This window comes from Phacochoerus africanus, chromosome 15, assembly GCF_016906955.1.
Source record: "Phacochoerus africanus isolate WHEZ1 chromosome 15, ROS_Pafr_v1, whole genome shotgun sequence".
Lineage (NCBI taxonomy): Eukaryota > Metazoa > Chordata > Mammalia > Artiodactyla > Suidae > Phacochoerus > Phacochoerus africanus.
Window position 1 is genome coordinate 49,322,275 of NC_062558.1, and position 19,098 is coordinate 49,341,372.

Sequence of the window (19,098 nt, forward strand, 5' to 3'; positions counted from 1 at the left end):
CATAGCCATCCCCTGATACACAAGGTCACCGGGCGACCCTTCACTGAACTCCGTCCTGTGGGCTGATTTCTCTGCTTTCTTATTTTCTCTGGGCTGACTGGCTGAAATTTTTATTTGATTCTGCATATGAGACGAATGCACACTGTGGGACCAGGCATACTGTAAATCAATGTGAAACAAAACCTTGCCATTTTCATTCTCAAATTTAGAAAGCCAATCCTAAAACTCTCCAGCAGTTCTTAGGCCAATGTCCCCAATCCTACACAAGGGCCACCAACCCACTGCGACTATCCCCAGTCCCACCCCAGCCTGGCTTTGAGGCATCCTAACCCTCCTGTTAGCTCCAGCCCCACTGGTCCTCTGGGTTCAACTAGGCCTGACGCTCCTTCAGGCCCAGCATCTGTCTCACCTCCAAGTGTGCTTCCCTCCCACCCTAGGCAGCAGCCGGCCCAGTCAGACCCCTCCACAGGTTGGCTCCTCATCTTATACCTGTACCACCGTGTGGAGTCACCCAACACTTGTGTTTAGCTTTGACCCTGCACACAGGTCACCCAGCATCAGCTGCCCTCACCCATCTCTGAACAGGTGACAACATGCATCTCCTACTAGAATCACCTTCTAGGGCCCATCCAGGTGAAAGAACATTCAAGGATATACAGGTGGAGGCAGCAGATCTGGGCCTGTGCATTACCCCCAGGCCCCTCTGATCCACCCCAGGGCAGGGTCTGTGCCTGTTACCTTCTTGCTATCATGGCCATTGGCAAGGGCCCAGCCTGACCCAGCCTGGTGGTGTGGAGCCCTGGAGTGTCAGCCACTTTCCACTGGTTCTCAGTGGCCCCCTCCAGCAAGCATGTGCCAGGTCTAATGTAGATCCACCTCAGAACACCCACCACCACCATCTGTCCTGTCTATGACCATTTAAGCAGAACCTTCACAGGTGGGCCACATCACTGGGGTATGTAGTGTGATGGGCTCCATTTCACAGCAGAGGAAACACCCCCAGAAAGGTCAGGGGATGACATTGAGATGCCACAGCACCCAGCTGGTAGAGCTGGTCCTCTGTCCCTGACTTCTGACCACAGATCTGGGCTGGGGTCACCACCCCATCTACCTCTAACAACAGCCAGTTCCAGTCCTTCTGCCCAAGTGTGGGCTCCTTGTAATGCCACCATGGAGGTGCAAGGTGATGAGAAGTATTAGCTGAGAGTATCTACATTTTCCTGGATGCTCTGGGAGGCACAGAGCTTCTGCTTACATTAGTGGGCAGGATAGAGAGTGGCACTGTCTTGGTTCTGGCCTGAGCCTTTTAAGCACAGGAGTGAGGGTCTCCTGGATCTGAGACCCAGAGATGGGCTCCCCAGCTGAAAGCAGAAGTTGATAGACCGCACTGGAGTGCATTTTGCTGAACACCAGTGCCTTCTGTGAACTTCCCGAAGGTGCCCATGGGTCCCTGATCTCATTGAGCTGGCTCCCTCCTACCTCTCTGGTCTGGGGGACCACTCCTTGGCTCCTCTCCCGCCCCCACCCTCCCTTGCAAGGCAACTTTCCATGTCCAGGATTGCCAGGGACCCTGAAGAGCCCCTACACGCTATGTGAGCAAGAAGCAAAGATGACTATTGCCTCCTCTCATCGCTGCAAAACGTCACCACCTTTAGGTCTACACAACTCTTTCACTAGTCCTAGCCGATCGTCATGGAAACTCAGGGAAGTAAGGTGCCACCAGCCCCACTTTGCAAACAGGCTCAGAGGGGCCAGTCGGTTGTCCGAGGTCCAGGAGCTCGGAAAAGTCAAACTGGATTCGAATTTGGGCCGCAGAAGGCGGGCAGGGGTGGGGGCTCCACTGCTCTCCCACCAGGTGGGCACCGGGCCTCGGAGGAGCGGAGTCGCGGATACCAAGGCGCTGGTGTGTGCGGGATTGCGGCGCGCGCAGAGCCGTGGTCCCGCCCCTGCACGTCGCTATTGGGCTGCAGGTGCGTCTTTCACCCGCTCAGGTCCAATGGGCGGCGGGCCGGCGCTCGTGGCGGGGCGGTGGCACCCGGCGCGTGGACTTAGGCGGGTGCGCGGCTCCCCGCCCGCGGTTGGCCCGGCAACGCACTGCGCTCCCGGCTCCGCCCCCTGCCGGCGGCGCGGGGCGGGCGGACCCGCGGGCGGCGGCGCGGGCGGCGCGGGAGAGCGGGCGGAGGGAGCCTGGCCGGCGGAGAGCGTGTGCGCCGCCCGCGGCCCGGTCACGTCCCCGCGCGGGCGCCGCCGCCCGCCTCGTGCGGTACAAGGGCGCCGCGGCCCGCGCTCACCGCCCCGCCCCATCCCGTGCTGCGCCGCTGGAGCAGCTCGGCCACGCACCACGTCGCGGCCCGGAGGTGAGTGAGCGACACCGCGGCCGAGGCGCGCGGCGGACGTAGGGACCAGGAGTGCGGCCGGGGGCCCACCCGCCCGCACCGGGCCCCGCCCAGACGGGGGACGCCGGGCGCGGCGACAGGGATGCGGGCCTGGTGGGGGCGGCGCGGCGGGGGTGCCTGCGCTGTGGGCAGGGGCGCCGCGGGCCAGAAGGTGCTGGGAGGGGCGCCGGGGCCGGGGAGGGTGGGCAGGGTCCCCGGGCAGACCCAGCTGCGGGGCCGGGCGACTTGCGAGAGCGGCGCGCGGCGAGGTCTCGCTCCTGGGGGTGAGGGGGAGGCGGGAGCGCCGGCGCGTGGCCTGGGCTGAAACCGAGGCGAGGGCCCCCGAGGCCTGGTCCCAGGGACTGACGGCTCGCAGTTTTCGGTCATCGCGCTTGCAGCGAGCAGGTTCCTTGGAGGCATTTCGAGGGAGAGGCGAGTGTCGACCCACTGCGATTGTGATTTGTTCCCGGCTCGATGTTTTTTCCCTTAAAAGGCGGTGGGGATTTGGGGGAGGGGTGTCACGGTCTCTGGCCGGGGATCAGTGTCCTATGGGCTACTAGAGGGGCTTTGCCCTCGGGGCGACGCTGAGCATCCCTGGGCAACAGTGGCAGCAATCCGCCTAGGCCGAGAATTGGGGTTCTCTGTGACAAGAGAAGAGCATGGGAAGGCGGCTCTGAGACTGGGAGTCCGGGTCTGGGATGAAGGGACCCGCCTGGTAGGGAGGTCTGACGGCCAGTGGAGGCATCGGGGCCCCTTACTGGCTCCTTTTTGCCCAAGGATCTCCCTGCCCAGGGGATCTCATCCCTCTGCCTTCTGCTTCATCTGGAGGAGGCTCCTTGGCCAATTCAATTAAGCAAATGTTTACTGAGCCTTTGCTCCCCCAGGGCCTGGTGCAGGGGTGGGAGTGGACTGGCCCTGCCCTCCCAGGACTGACTCACCGCCCCACCGGGAGAAGCCTCTCTGCTTAGAGAACCCAGCCCTGAGGGTGGGTGCAGGGCCTCTCCGGGAGGGGCTCTGGTCAGATGGGCCTGTGGGCAAAGTGACATTTGAACTGGAGCTTGAAGGACATGGGCACAGTTGGGGTGGGCATTGCAGGCAGAGGGGAGAACATGGACAGAGGCACAGAGAGGGTTGGGTCTACAGGAGCATAGGAGGCAAGGGGAAAAGAGGATGGATGGGGGCTGCCTGGGGCAGGCGACGCCGGAGAAAGTGGAAGACCTCAGCACCTGTCAGCTGTGGCTGCTTCCGTGGAGGCTGTGGTCTCCTCCCCTGAACAAGGAGCAGCTTCGTAACCCAGCACCTGGTGGGCCTGTAGAAGGGTTGGGAAGACCCCAAGAGCTGCCTGGAACCAACCCCTGGTCATTGTGGAGGAGACTGTTGAGCTGCTGGCTCTGTCCCCTTGGGGCGTGGACATCCGTGAGCAGTAACCATGGAGCTATGGGAGTCTCTGTGGTGGGGCTGCTGGCACAGGAGGGCCTGGCCATGCAGGTGCAGTGTGTGTCTTCAGCGTTCCTCCTGCTCCAGAGACACTGGCATTTGGTTTAAAACTCTTGTGTGTTCTTCTACCAGACGCTGACTTTCTGAGACAGGAGGTGAATGAGACATGGTCCCTCTCCTTTGGAAGGCTGGTGTCACCTTCGGCACCAGGTCTGCTTGCTTACCCACTCCCGGGGCTGTTTGTCACTGGCCTGTGTATCCTGCCCCACCCCCAGACGCACACCTGCATTTGGCTTTTGGCTGGGGTGCAGGTTGCTGCAGGGAGGGCAGGGCTGTCTGCCGGCCCCCAGAGAGGTGCGGCCTGTGCTTGAGGAGAGCTGCCTTGCTCTGTGCTGTCACCTGGCCCCTTTCCGGGGGCCTGACCCAAGACTCCAGATTTGGGGCACAGGGAATGAATTCCTGCCCTGTCTGCAGCTTCTCAGCTCTTCTGTCTCCTGGAGTCCCAGGAGGAAAAGCACTCTGTCTGTATCTAGGAGCTTCTAGGGCAATTTCAGGAACTTCTGGGTAACCAGGCCAACTTGGCAAGGCTGCCAGTGGGATGGAGGTCTGGCTGGGGGAAAGGCTGGCCTCGACCCAGCCATGTGGTTGTCTCGAGTGCACTTGCAATGACTGTGTGCCGCGCCTTCCTCCCTGGACATGAGGACCAGGCAGCCTTGACCGCCCCTGTGGTAACCCTCAGAAGACCCAAAATTCTGTGCGGCTATAGAGTGTTGGAACTGCTGCAACTGCGGCTGGACTTGGAGGAACTCTGGAGGAGGCAGATTAGCAGGCTGCAGCCCCCAGGAAGGAAACCCGGGTAACTGAGCTCCGGGGCAGTCCCTATGCGCCCTGTGGTTGGCAAGAAGGAGAGCACAGGGAAGTGGACAGCGGTGTCAGGGCAGATGCTCGGGATCAGCCCAGGTGGGAGTCCTGAGTAGTGACCTGACAGCTGTCCAGACTTGGGAGCCCCAGTGAAGGCGGCAGAGCTGGGTCAGGCCTGGCCCCACACCCTTGGCCCAGCCCCACCCTCTCTGAGCCTCCTTGTCCTTACAGAGGCTAAGCAGAGCTGGGAATGCCCACATGCCCTTCCAGTCCTCCCCACATCCATGCTGCCAGGGGAGGCACTTTCTGGGAGGGAATTGACAGGCTAACTTACAGGGACTGTCTGACAGATCCTTGGGCTCCAGGGAGGAGCTGAGGAAGCAGAAGCTCTCACACATTCGTTCATTTGTTTGTTCCTTCAGCTGCTATCTACCAGCACCTGTGAGCACTAGGGCTGTGCCTGGCACAGGGACCTGGCCAGGAGCAGGACACACAGTGTCTGCTCAAGTAGTACTCACATCAGACTGGGAGGACTAGCACAGCACCTGGGTAACTGAATGTCAGGCAGGACAGGTCATGAAGAGAACTAAAGCAGCGGGTCGGTGGGGTGCCTCTGTGTGGAGGGGCCATTGGCACAGCGCCATGGGGAGGCAGTGGGGGGTGAGGTGTGTGACCGACACAGAAAAGCATGTGGGACAGGCGCAAAGACCCTGAGGCCAACACACTTCTACTACTGGAGACCGCCCCCTCCCCAGAAGGCCAAGTGGCTGGAGCCCAGGATGGGGGTGTTGTGGAACAGGTCAGGTAGGATCACATTTTTTAAACGACCCATCTGGCAGATGAGCAGGGTGCAAGACCAGAAAGCTGTCAGGGGCCACTGCAACATTGGGGGTGAAGGGCTGCCAACCCAGTGGGGTAGCAGCAGGGGCAGTAGTGAGAAGTGGTCAGTTACGGCATTTAGTTTGAAGAGGACAAGCTGATGGAGAAGAGGACAGGACAGCTCTGGAAGGATGGAGTTGGCCTTGCTGAGAAGGAAGACTCAGACTGGTGAGAGGCATGCAATTGAGGGTGGGTTAGACCCAGGGGAATGTGGTCACATGTGGCAGTCAGAGGGCAGAGCCAGGCTGGAGCTGCAAACCTGGACTCCTAGGGACCAGTGAGGTCATCCAGGAATCGAAGGCAGGTGGGACCCAAAGGGGCTGGGCTCAGAGCTGAGACACGAGGGGCCACACAGGAGGGTGTTCCTGGGAGGGTGGGTTCCCTTCGGTGGGCCTGGGGAGCATGGGGACCAAGCAGCATGGGCAGGACTGTCCATGCAATATGTGGGGCCCTTGGTAAAAATCGTTAAACATTTCAGGACAGCACCCTAGGCTGGCGCCCACTCTGCCCTTCACCTGCTTCCTGTAGACAGGTGGGCTGTGTTGGGCCCTTGGGGTCACTGGGTTCAGTCAGGCCAGCTGCGGGTCTCATCCTGGCCTCCTGTGAGTGGTGCTTCCCCCCGTCTGTCTGTGGCCCCCTGGCAGCAGGATGGTGGAGGGTGGGCAGCCTGTTGGCAGGAGCCAGTGTGCATGCCTCACACACAGTGGCTTCCTTGAGTTCATCTCTGTTCCAAAGGAATCTGCTACATCACAGAGTTGAATTATTTGCTTCTAAATTAAGGTATAACTCTCTTGTAGAGATGTCCCTGGAGAATCCATCCCCAAGCGCTAAGAAGTGACTGTTAAAACCCGCGGTGCAGGGAGGGGCCCGGTGTTCCTTCTAGCCTCTGCCCTGGAACATGCCCTTTGGTGGGCAGTGCTCAAATCCCAGCTTTAGGAGGAGACCCTTACCCTTCTCCCACCCCCAGCACCCTGCACCAAGCCCCCTGCTCCGGGGATGGAGGTGGTCAGGTCATGGCATTGGGTGGAGGGGAGCGGACACGTGTGTGGTGTCCCTGAGCCCACACGGACGGTGGGGAGGGCAGTGACCTCTGGATTGCAGCAGCAGAAGCTCACTCTCTCCTCCCACAACCAGTTTCACCAAGAAGGGGCCTATTTTTACCTTAGTTTTCTCTCTGTGGAGACAGGGACTCAGGGAGGTAGGGTAGCTTCCAAGGGGGGGCCTGGGCCCCAAGTGGGTATCCAGGAATGCTGAGGGCCTCTCAGCATCCCTCCTTCCTGTAGGCAGCCTGCCTCACTATGCCCATGTGGGTACCTAGGAAGGGGGTCCGGGACGTCTGGCTGGCTGGGCTGCTGTCCTCGGGCCAGCTCCAAGGTTCTGGCCACTGCCCTGTCCTCTCTTATCCTCATGGTTGCTCTTTATTCTCACCAGTAGCTCTTGGGCAGGGTCCACACACACCCTGGTAAGTCAGGAGAAGGCTCTTCATCCTCCTCATTCTGCTGTCACATCAGGGTCCTCTGTCCAGGATAGCGCCTGTGTCCACAGCTGCACAGATCGTGCTCTCCTTCGTGCACGCATTCCCAGGTGACTGCTCCCTGTTCATCGTCTCTCTCCTGGACCCAGTGTAAGCTCTGCGAGGTCAAGGCCTCCATCTGCTGTTTGCCACTGAGAATCTGGCCCCTGGGCCTCAGCAGGGGCCCGGGAAACAGCTGTTGAAGCAGGGTGTGAATGCAGCAGGCAGGCCAACCTCCTGGTGGCTGCAGCCCAGCCCCTGCCTCTGAGAGGTATGCCTTTGGGTTGATAAACACAAACCACCCACAGGTGGACACCACTGGCCAGGCACCTGTCACACCCGACTGGCTCACTCACGAGCCAGAGGCAGGTGGGCTGCCTACCTTCTCACACGGCCATCAAGGCCCTGGGGGTCCCCCCACCGTGGAAGCTCAGGCATGACGCAGGCCCCTCAGTGACGCCGTGTGACCTGGTGAGGCCTTGGTCAGACTGGGAGCTTCATGGTCATGATGTTTAGAGGCTCATCCACAGGAAGCCATCCTAGGAAGGTGAGGTGAGTTCCTGGTGGTAGGAAAGGAATGTAGTGCCCGTGGTGATCACATGATGACCGAGTGGCCTTTCCAGACCCTCATGCCCCAAGCTGAGATCAGCAGGGAGCTCAGTGCAGGGAAAAGAGCACTGAACAGGAAGCTGGGAGACCTGGGGCCCAGCCCCCAGCTCCACCTGCTGTGCAGACACTGGTGAACCCTCCTCACTCTCTGGACCTCTGTGTCCTCGCCTTCTAATTGGGCTGGGTCGAGGGTGCCAATAGTCTTTGTCTCTCATGCCAGCTCTCGAGGGGCTGCCCCAGCAGTGTTGAGAAGGATTCTGAGGCCGTGCAGGTTCAGGAAAGTGACTGACTGAGCCACCCACCGCATGCTCCTTCATGCCTCGCAGCCTCAGCTCCCCTCCTTCCCGGTGGCCTCTCTGGCCCTGAATAAGTGAAAGCAGGTGATTGAGCCTCATGCTCAGCTCTGCTCCCTGCAGCCAGGAAACCAGGTGACCACAGTAGTGTGCTCACCGGTGTGGTTCCTGCTCTAGGTGTCATAGGAGTGGAGACGATGCAGGAGGATTGCCCGGGACGGGGATGGCCGTGGTGTGTGAGTCCCAGGCTCTGACCTTGGCCAAGCACAGGTCAGCAGATAACCAGTACAAAGATGGGAAAAGGCTCCAAGCTGCCAGGAGGGGCCCCTGAAGACTCTCCTTGAGTGAAGGTGGGAGGACTTGATGCCTGCAGCCCTCACCCTGGCTCCAGCAGGCCCTGGTGCCCGAGCTGGTGTCACCCTACCCCCACTGCCCCCGGCCACTATGCCATCATGGCTGTGGGCAGGGAGCAGTCCTCATGTGAGAACCTTTCTAAGGCATCCACTTCTGTGTTGACCAAGGGCCTGCACTCGAGCCTCTGCCCTCCCCCTTACCCTGCATGGCACATCCTCTGTGACCCCAGCTGTCCCCGCTGTGTGTGGCCTCTGGCCTGTCCCCTCTGCTTCCTGTGGCCCCATGGAGTGACCCTCAGAACCCAGCCAGCTATCTAGCCCTTGTCGGTGCATCTGGGTGTGGTGGCTCTGTCCCCGAGCTGGGCTTTTCTCTAGCATAGTCACCCCCCTCACCCACTCTGTTACCTCTGATATGCTGTGCAAACACATTTCTCGATAAAATGCTGGGAAGAAAAATAATTAGAGTGTTGCCTCCATTATCCAATTTCTGATTAATCAAACTCTCTTTGTCCTCGGCCAAAATCTGTTCATTTCCCTTAAACACTGGGCCAGTGCCAGGCATCGATTTCCTCTGTGATAACACCATGCACGGATGCACATCCCCAGCCCTGCCCCTGCCCAAGGCAGGAAGGAGGGCGTGGAGGCACTGACAGGGCCACCCTGGTGCCCCCAGCACCACCTGCTGCTCCAGGAAGCTCCACCACCTCACTGCACCCACCACCCCTGCTCTGGCTCCCTGGCCAGGCTCTGCCCATGTGCAGCCCCCATTTCCAGGTGCATTGGTGTTGTAGCTGGCTGTTCTGGGCTCTCCTGGGGCAAGAGATGGTGGGGTGGAGGGCCGGTGCTGAATGGGTAGAGGGGTGTGGAAGGTGTGGTTGCTGGGAGCTGGGCAGAAGGGTAAGCTGCAGCCCCAGACTCCGGGTAGGCCAGGACTTTGGGAACTATCCCTGTCATTGGGGCAGGAAGGCTGGGGCTTGGCGAAGAGGCTGAGGATGAAGCCCAAGGCTTGTGAGGGGCCTCAGGGTGGTGGTGAGGGCGTGCTTTCAGCAGCAGCAGAAACCATCACAGTTAGGTGGATGGACGCCCTGGGCTGGGAGCTCAAAGGCAGGGCAGTGTTAGGGTCGGTCCAGGCCAGGCAGGAGGCAGCTGCGCATCTACCATGTCCAGCTGGGGGAAGGCTGAGGCCTGGCTAGAAGACTTCCCAGAAGTCCCCACTGGCCCCTCCTTCACTCAGTACAAAGGGCTGGGACGGTTTATTAGCACCTGCTTCCTGCCAGGTACTTCTGGGCCTTGGGACACTTTAGTGACAAACAGACCACAGCCCTTGCCCTGTGGAGCCAGTGTACTGTCAGCATGATGGGGCGGGAAACATGCTAAACGGGCACACAGCTGGTTGAAAAGCAACAGTGCTGTGTGTGTTCGCAGCATTGTAAATAGGACAGGCAGGGTCCTCCAAAGAGGGGCTCTCAAGCCACTGGAGGGGATAGAGTGGCTGTCTGGACAAAGGGCATTCCAGGTGGTGGGAACAGACAGTGCAAAGCACCTGAGCTGAATGGTCTCCCAGGACAGCACAGCAAGAGGGCGGGAGGAGTGGAGGGAGCATGCATGCAGTCAGAGAGTCAGGGCCAGTCACAGTCTTAGGCCAGGAAGAACTTGGACACCAGCTGGCACCCTGTGGGAAGGTTTTACCTTGTGTTTTTACCAGGCTCCCCCGCTGCAGGGTGGACCAGAGCAGAAGGCTAGGCTGGTCACTGTGGCAGAAAGGGGAGGAGCTGGGGACTGAATGGTTGGACTCCGGACACTGGGCTCCCTGAGGCTGGCCAGGCCCAGCCCTGGGCTCTGTTGGAAAGGAAGGGGGAAGGGCAGAGGGAGGTGTGCAGGGCCCATGCTGGCACCGCACACCCAGCCCCCTCCCAGCGCCTGCCCCTGGCTCACACTGCACCCCTGGCCAGAGAACAGCCTTGTCCTGGAAAGGCCCAGAGTCCCTGCCCCTCCCTCCAGGTGGGACGGCACTGATTTCATTCACTCTCCAGAGCTCCCCACGGGGTCAGACCTAGGCCAGTCGTGGTGGCTGAATCCACCTTTGCCTGTTTCCCGCCCTGGCCCTGTCCTGTAGTCCCCTTCCTCAGCCTGCGCCCTCAACCAGCTATGTGTCCAAGAATCCCCATCTCAGCCTCTGCTTCTCAAGAACCCTGTCCAGACCATCCAGGTTGCCACAGTCCCAGACACTCTGGGGATGGCCCATCTGAGCCACTGGTGTCAGGCACCGAGAGTGACCTGGGGGAGCCACAGTGCCTGACCACATTCAGGTCTGGGGCTGGCCTGGGCATCTGTACTGTTTTGGAGCCCTGCTGCCTAAAGCCCCAGATCCTGCAGCCTGTAGACCTGTGTGTGTTTAGAAGGCTGGGGAAGCAGAGCGTGAGAAGGGCCAGGATGGGAACAGGGCAGACAGGAGGTGGTGCGCACCTTCCAGGTGGGGAAAAACAGGACGGGGGCGGGAGGTGTACCAAGTCCACACCAGAGAGGGTCCTGCCTGGGGGTAGTAGCCAGGGTGGGGGATGGGATCGTGGGATGCCACGCATAGAGGCAGGGGACAGGAGAATCAGTCTCCACCCTGCCCCAGAGCCTGAGGGAAAGTCAGCGGTTACTTTGGCTGTGGAGGCCTGGAGCCAAGCTCTCGGGGGTGCACCTCCTTCCTGCACGTCACCGCCTCCTTCCCCTCCAGTGTGGAACCTTCCGGGTTTATTTATTTCCTCCTGGCCTGGAGAAATCTCTGGCCTGGTTTCCTCCTGAGTCAGTGTTCCTCAGGCGATGCTATCACATCTCGTCTGATCAGCCGTGGTGGCTGGGAGCCGGAAGGCTAGACACGTGGCTAGGGGCACCCAGAGCCACAGGGCAGCGCGGGCCTAGCTAGATAAGGCCATCTTTAGCAGTCCCGAGGCCGAAAGGCTGCCTGGCCAGGGCAGGGCCATTTGCAGCTGGGGGCACTGCTCACCAACCCTGGCCCTTCTCCCGTCCACTTGGACTCTGGCTCCAGAGGAACCAGGGAGCAAAGGAATAGGCAAAGAAAGAGGGCTGCTTGGAGCAGAGACCCGCCCTAGGCCTGGCACGCGGGCTGGGAGATGGGCAGTGGCTACAGAAACACACACGCATGACTCTGGTGGCCCCAAGCCCCTAGCCAGCCATGTCACATGCATGTGCTATCATCTCCCCCACTGATAAAGGAAATGTATAGTCCTTTACAAGCCTTACAGACTCTCCCCACCCCATCTCAGGCGCTCGCTGCACAGGATCTGTCTCCAGCTGTATGTGCTAATGGAGAGTTAGTGGTGCTCTGGGAAGCCTCAGGAAAAGCTACGGTCAGCATGGGGGCAAGACCACTCTGAGGTTGGGTTTGGGGGGCCAGGCAACCTGAGATTCAGTCTGGATCCTTCCACCACCTCCGCCAGGTAGAGAGTCCCCTGGATATTCCCCCCCACCCACTGCATCTGCGCGGCATCTCTGTGAGGGAGCTGTGCTCCTTGAGGGGGTCTTGGCCCACCCCAGTGTTGGCAGGCGAATGTGCCTGTCTGTTTAAGGTAGAATGAAAGTACTCCCTGCTTTCAGTCACTTTCAGGATGACAGCCAGTGGGCGGTCCCCACGTGGAGGCAACTCTGGGTCATTGATGGATCCTAGAAATGCATCTATAGTGATGGCAGGATCTTCAAGGTTGGGTTTTGTTGGCTTTTTAGCATTAAAACAAGGAGGGGTAGAGGAGAAACCCCTTCCTCAGGAACACCCAGGGAGAGTCAGGGGCAACATGCGGGAGGTGGGGGTGGTGGCATGAGAGCACAGGGAGGCCGGCCAGACTGGATGGGCGTCAGCCCGGGGTGCACTGGCACTGTAGAATCCACACTGCCCGCCCCCAGGCCCCTGTTTTACATTCAGCTGGATGGGAAGTAGCCAAGATGGGTTTTGGATGGGCAAGGCTGACTGAGGTGGGGGGCAGGGGGAGGGGGACTCAGAAGGACACGTGCCACTCAGTGGGGGTGGGAGATAGGCAGTGACAAAGCAGTTTGCCTGCTGAGCTTGGTGTCTTGGGGGCTCAGCCTGCTGTTCCGGGTGGGGTCCAAAGAGGGTGAAATGCCCCCAAGCCTTCAGGGGAGAGGAGGCACAGTCAGAGGCCCCAGAGGCCCAGAGGTGAGCCCATCAGTCAGTGGAGAGGTCCAGCATGAAGCACAGTGGACCCTGCCGCAGGTTCCTGGTCAAGGTTATGTGAGACACACTCAGAAATTGGTGCTGGAAGCTTGGGAGCCTCTCACACTGGACCATCCATCTGCTCTCATGTCCTCATGCACCTGCTCGGGGGAAGTGCAGCTGGCACTCAGGGGAGGAGGCACAGGAACTGGGCATGGCCAGGGCAAGAGAAGCCAGCGGCCAAGGAAGGCCCACTGTGTGTGAGGTCCATCCCACTGCCCAGCAGGGGCACCAGTCACACAGCTCACGGTCACAGGCAGGTGTTAGGTCTAGACACTGCAGTGGTGGGGGCCTCTTGGAGAGGGCAGCTCTCGCCTGGTCTCCAAGGAACAGGTGGTCCGGGAAGGGCACTGTGGGTGGGGATGGGAGGCTGGGACCTGGTTCCTGGGGGCTTGGAGGTCAACTTTCCTCAGAGGGCAGCTCCTGGGGAGTGGCCTGTCCCTGTCCCCCTTCAGTGTTACTGGCATCAAGACAAGCAAGAGTTATCTCCTTGGAGGGGAAGATGTGGCTTTTGAGTTCAAAAGTATATGTTGTATCAAAAACCATCAGAGTGTTTGGGATGCACAGTGGTGCGCCAGGTTCTGCTGTATGTGATGGCCAGGCCCATGCGCCGTAGAGTATGGGGGAGGTATGGCCTACACTTGCTTTGCTGATCCCTCTAAGGAAGCCCATGTCTAGCTTCCCATCTGGGAGGACCAGCAGGCTGCCCTGATGCCTGGATCCAAGTTGGATGATGCATACCCCCCTACACACACACCCACCACCACCAACAACAGCATCTCCCTGGGATGGTTGCTGGAGGGGGGGCGGGGGCAGTTCCTGCCCTCCAGCCCCTGAGAGTCCCCGCCAGGACAGCCATCACTGAGCTCCCCTGGGAACCAGGAGGGATGCTGCTAGGGTAGACCTGCTCTGAGCTGGACCCAGGCCAGGCAGGCTCCCCCACTGCCCAGCCAAGACCTTGAGGCAGCATCCTCCCAGCTGTCCCCGCCCTGGCCCCTTCCCCTCACCCCTGCATGACTGGCCATTTCTTGTCATCTGTCTCCTCCCATGTCAACTCCCTCATCTCTCTAATCAGCTCCCCAACACACGCCCCTGCTCCCCCTCCATAGCACTGCCCATCAGTAGTCTCCCCATCAGAACACGAGCCCCCTGAAGACTCACCCCCGTGTCCTCGAGCCCAGAGCCTGACACAGGCTCAGTTCACAGATGGCACTGTGGTGATCAGAGCCAGCCCAGGGGATTGCCCTTGGCTCTGAGGGTGGGGGCCTCAGGCTGATGGAACAAGTGGGTGGGAAGGTGGAGATGGTTCTGAGATGAGAGGGCCTGTGGACTGAGTGAGGCTAAGGGGTGCAGCACTGGCACCACAGCCTGGGGGTCCCAGGGGGGAGGAGCACAGGTCTGGTCACACCCTTTTATATCCCTGGGGTGGGGGGCAGCTGGATGGCCACAGCTGTGGACAGCACCAACCCTCCCTTGAGTGAGGTTTCCTTTCTTATTTCTCTCTCAGTCCCTTTCCTTTAAGAAGAAAACCCTGGTTTGGAGCCAGTGTGGCCAGTGTGGCTTCCCTCCACGGCCCTCACTAATCCTGCTGTTTAGCAGGAGTGGGGCCACAGCCTCCCCAGCAGCTGTTTGAACTGTGACTCCGGCTATCCACTCAGAGCAAGAGCACGAGGCCGTTGGTGAAGCACAGTGTCTAAGGGAAAGCGCAAATCAGTGTAAGGACGACTGCAGAACAAATAATAGCAGGCGACCAGGTCATGCTGTGGGTGAGGTGCCAGGGGTTCTAGGGGTCAGGGGGCCCCTTGGGACCCTGCAAGCAGCCCTAAGAACATAGCTCCCTCTCCCCAAGCCTTAGATTCACATCTGAAAGGCCATGCGCAGCTCTGGGCACCCCAAGAGGGTAAAGGAGGGAGCCACAGGTGGATGGTGGCGTGGGCTCATCCCCTGGGGCTCCTGTGGCCAAGGAGGCAGCTATGGACTTGGAAGCTGTAGCCAGGCCCTCTCCCTGACCCACCGTGCCCAGCTCCCCTGATGTCCAAGGACACGTGCAAGCAGCCTCACCAGAGTCTGTGGGCGCAGGCTGGTCAGCAAGGGCCTGTTGAGCCCGGAGGCCGAAGCACCATCCTGGGGCTGCAGCACATGTTCTGGCAGCTGGAGGCGGGGAGTAAAAGGGGAGGAAGGTCGGAACCACAGCCGAAGAATGTGGGTCTGTTGAGGCCACAGACGGGTCCAGGCCTGGCACGGGAAGACAAGCGTTCAGGCAGGAGGGAGCATGAAGTGTGCAGAAATGTCCACCCAGAGCAGGACGCTGCACTCTAGCTCGCCAGGTGTGCAAGGACCATGGGAAAGGGGTCCTTCTTAAGAGGGGAGGAGACGGGTCAGTGGTGACAGCCGCAGCCACAGGCTTTTCTGGAGGGAGCTGACGCAGGGCTGGTGGTTCCAGGGATACGTGCAGAGGGACCCACTAGTCAGAAGATGGAAACTTGGGTGGGCTCAAGCCCAGGAAGTCAGTGGCAGAGTCATGCAGACAGGACTTGGGCGCTGGGACTCAGGCAGGGGCCCCCCCAGGTCCCCACAGAGGGCTGAAGAGGCCCAGGTACGGCTGCAGGTGGAAGATGTCTGCACAAGCCAGCTGGAGGGGGCAGTGGGGGAGGACAGCGGTGCTGAGTCACAGCCCCACCCAGCTCCACGGGTCAAGGGGCGGGCACTGGGGGTGGAAAAGCCCAGGACTCAGACATCCCTGGTTCCCGCCCTGGGGCTGGGGGCCCACTGGTGTGTGGTCTCACTGGGCCTTACTGGCCCTGTGACCTGCACTGTCCTCTGCCTGTAGGGTCCTCTCCCCATTCCCCACAGGGCTGGCCAGCTGAGTGACCTCTGCCTGGGCCTCAAACACCCCCTCCCTAGCTCTCTCCTATCCAGCAGCCCAGGACTCAGCATTGAGGGGACTTTCCTTAGGGTACAGAGGGGGTTCTGGAGAGTGAGGGCCTGACCTTGTCCCATCTCTTTCTCCCTCCCAGGAGGTAAGGGCCTGTGAGGAGGGCACCCCGCCCGCCGGGTCCAGGCCTTCTCAGCACAGTAAGCCGATAAGCTGTCTTCTGTCCTTGGAGACCCTCTGGCTTAGCCCGGCTTGGGTGTGACCTTGGCCCTGGGCTCCCTTCTGTGTCAGGGTAGGGAGGCAGAAGGGGCTGTTCAGAGTGATGTGGGAGCTGGAGTTCCACGCCTTTGCTTTGCCCCCTCTCCTGCTTGGCTTTGAGGAGGGTGACAGCGGACCTCCGTGTTATGTGACTAGAGCTCTGGGCCAGGCAGTGGGGGGCATCCAGGGTGCACTGTGTCAGGTGTGCAAAGGCTCTAGGGAGGTGGCAGCAGCATGTCCCTACCCCTGGCTCAGGGTTGTCACCAGATGTCCGCAACCTGAGACTTGGGGAAGGGGAAGTATGACATGAGGGCAGATGAGGCCCGCCAGGTGGTGAGCCAGGGACCAGGGTTGGGGGGTCAGGGACAGGGCTTTTGAAGGGAAGTGTCTGCCTTGAGGCCACAGGAAGGAGAGCAGCTTTCAGCTCTGAATGGGCCCTGGGTTTGGGCTCCTGTCCTAGCAGCCTTTGGGCCCACAGTCCCACTCTCCTCACTTCCCGCTCACACTCATCTGTCACCTCAAAGGAGGCCGGCACCCCCACCTTTACAGCCCTGTGGCCTTCACCCCAGCACTCCCACCCCTCACCCCACTGTCTGGAGCTGGGTGTCTCCCTTATCATGGTTCTCTTGCTGCCTTTTGGTCTGACACCCACCCTCCTCACATAAGGGTCTTTGCTTCATTCGGCAATGTCCCCTAGCTGGCCCAGTAAGTGACTCTGGTTGACAGAGGGCCCTGACTTCTCCCCTTGTCCTCTCGCACCCTCACACTGTAGACCATGCCTCCTCCCCACATGCCCCTCTGCATCCTGCACACCACGCACAGCTGCACACAGGTGTGCAGGAACCCTACATACACACATACATAGACCTGCACACAGGCGCATGCCTAGACTGGTGCCTGCACATGTGTGCAGTCCTGCACACAGACATAGGCACAGATGTGCATACGTGTGACCACAGTGCAGCACATGTGCACGTATGCAGCCACACAGTCACAGACCTGCACCCACAGGCTCCTCATGGTCAACCTGCCTCCTCTGTGTCCAGCTGCCCTGCCTCTAGACCCTGAGTCACAGCCAGCACCTCTCCCCTCCCCGCCACCCCCTCCTTCAGCCGCTCCTCAGTCATTTCCAACCAGACCCATCACACTGTGGCAAGGGGTCCTGGATGTCAGACCCTGGGAACCTGTGAGCAGTTACTGGCCAGGGAATGAAGGGATTGTCCTGCCCTAGGCCCTGTGCCTCTGGGCTTTCCTTGGGTATCCAGAAAAGCCCAGTCAGACCCAAAGAGGTCAGGTTGACAGAAGCCTCAGAGTGGATGGGGCCTCCTGAGGTCCCTCTGCTCACAGACAGCCCCCTTACCGCATTCGTGCAGAGCCCCGGCTTCCTGCACCAAGTCCATGGCATTGAGCACGCACCCCCTGCCCCTGGGGTGGCTGAGCCCCACAGAGCTGCAGGGGGAATTCTGAGTGGGGCCTTCTGCTTGGCTCCAGTGACCTGCAAGAGGGACCCCCCTCAGGTGTCCCTGTCGGTGGCTTCCCCATGCAGGTGGCAGTCAGCTCCAGACTTGGCCCTATGCACACAGTTGCGCCCAGCCACCTTCCCCCTTTATTCTGTGCTTTTCTGTGGCCGTACTGGTCAAGGACTGTGAGGCCAGCCCCAGTTTTTTCAGGAGTGTGGTAAAATACAAATAACAAAATTTACCATTTTAACCACTTTTAAATGGCATTCAGTATATTCATGGTGTTGGGCGGCCATCGCCGCCATCATCTCCAGAGCTCTTTGTGTCCCCAGACTGCCACTCTGTCCCTGTTAAACAGCAGCTCTCCATCCCCCCCACCTGCACACCACCCTTCTACTTTCTGTCTCTGAATTTGACTCCTTAGGACCTCGTATAATTAGAGTCATACAGTATTTGTCCTTTTGTGACAGGCTAACATAATGTCCTCTGGGTTCATCCATGTTGTGGCAGGTGTCAGAATTTACTTCCTTTTTTTTTTTTTTTTTTGGTCTTTTTAGGGCCACACCTGCAGCATATGGAGGTTCCCAGGCGAGCGGTCAAATCAGGGCTGTAGCCACTGGCCTATGCCGCAGCCACAGATACAGCAACACCAGATCTGATCCGGTCTGACCTACACCACAGCTCATGGCAATGCCAGATCCTTAACCCACTGAGCAAGGCCATGGATTGAACCTGCATCCTCATGGATGCTAGTCAGATTCGTTTCCGCTAAGCCACCACAGGAACTCCAGAATTTCCTTCCTTTTTAAGGCTGAATAACACTCGTATGTATTTATCCCATTTTGTCCATTCATCTGTCAGGGGACACTTAGATTGCTTCTGCCTCTTGGCTGTTGTGACTATGCTATTAGGAACATGGGTCTACCAAAATTTCTTAGAGACTCTGCTTTCAGTTCTTTGGAGTGTATACCCAGAAGTGGATTTGCTGGAGTGTATGGTAATTCTGTTTTTAATTTTTGAGGAATCTCCATACTGTTTTGTACAGCAGTGGCCGCATTTTACTTTCCCACCAACAGTGTACAGGGGGCTCCAGTTTCTTCAGATCTTATCAGTGTTCACTCTTTTCTGGGGTTTTTTCACTAGCTGTCCTTTTAGCTATAAGGTAGTATTTTGTGTGGTTTTGATTTGCATTTCTCAGTTCATGGAGGGAGTATAAGGAACATGGTGAAATTATCAAATCCCTTGTCATCTCACAACCTAGAATTGCCTGATGCTTGGAGAGTAACTTGGCAGACCTCTGCTCACACGTGCATGCATGCATGCATGTGTGTGCACACACACGTGTGGGTGCATGTGCTGCCTGTGCCACATCCACATCATTCTACAATGCACGCTCTGAGAGTGCCCACCCCCTGCTGGGCTGGGGTTATTGCAGGACCTCCATTCTAAGCATGATCGCCAGCCTCACTAGGGCCGTGCTAGCTGGCCGGCCATTTAATCACTGCTCCCAGCAGAGCCGTCTCTGGGGCGTTTCCTGGTCCACTGCTCACCAAGGGCTGTGGGGCTGTGGAGAAGCGGGAGAGACAATCGACGTCCCCCTGTGCTGATGGGGCGCCTGCTGTGTGCCGGGCGCTGTGCTGGCCATACCTGGACACACTTTACCAAGTGCTGCCACAGAAGGCAGGGTGGGGGTAAAGGCTGAGGCATGGAATGGGGGGCCTGGTTGGGTACCAGGCTCGGCCTGGACTCGTTATTTGTCGCAGAGCAGCTCCGGACTGTGACCAGCTCCAGGTGAGCTGTGACCAGGGAGGGACAAGCTCTGGGACGGGGAGTCACATGCCCTGCCATTCAGCCAGGGTGAGACTCACCACCTGAGAGGTCTCTGTAGGGAGAGGGTGCTGGGGGAGGTGGGCCTCTCAGCCCAGGGACAGCTTCAGGGCAGGATGGC

The 19,098-nt window shown here is 59.4% G+C and overlaps 2 protein-coding genes across 4 annotated transcripts in view; one reads left to right on the top strand and one right to left on the bottom strand.

The window, feature by feature from the left end:
* RSPH14 (radial spoke head 14 homolog) overlaps positions 1-19,098 on the bottom strand; it is a 60,935-nt gene that overhangs the window by 5,941 nt on the left and 35,896 nt on the right. The gene's annotated exons all lie outside the window — the stretch shown is intronic.
* Positions 2,209-19,098, top strand: part of GNAZ (G protein subunit alpha z) — a 41,796-nt gene continuing 24,906 nt past the window's right edge. For both annotated transcript variants that reach the window (XM_047760865.1, XM_047760866.1), the window contains exon 1: positions 2,209-2,357. The gene's annotated coding sequence lies outside the window, so the exon portion shown is untranslated. The remainder of the gene's footprint in view (positions 2,358-19,098) is intronic.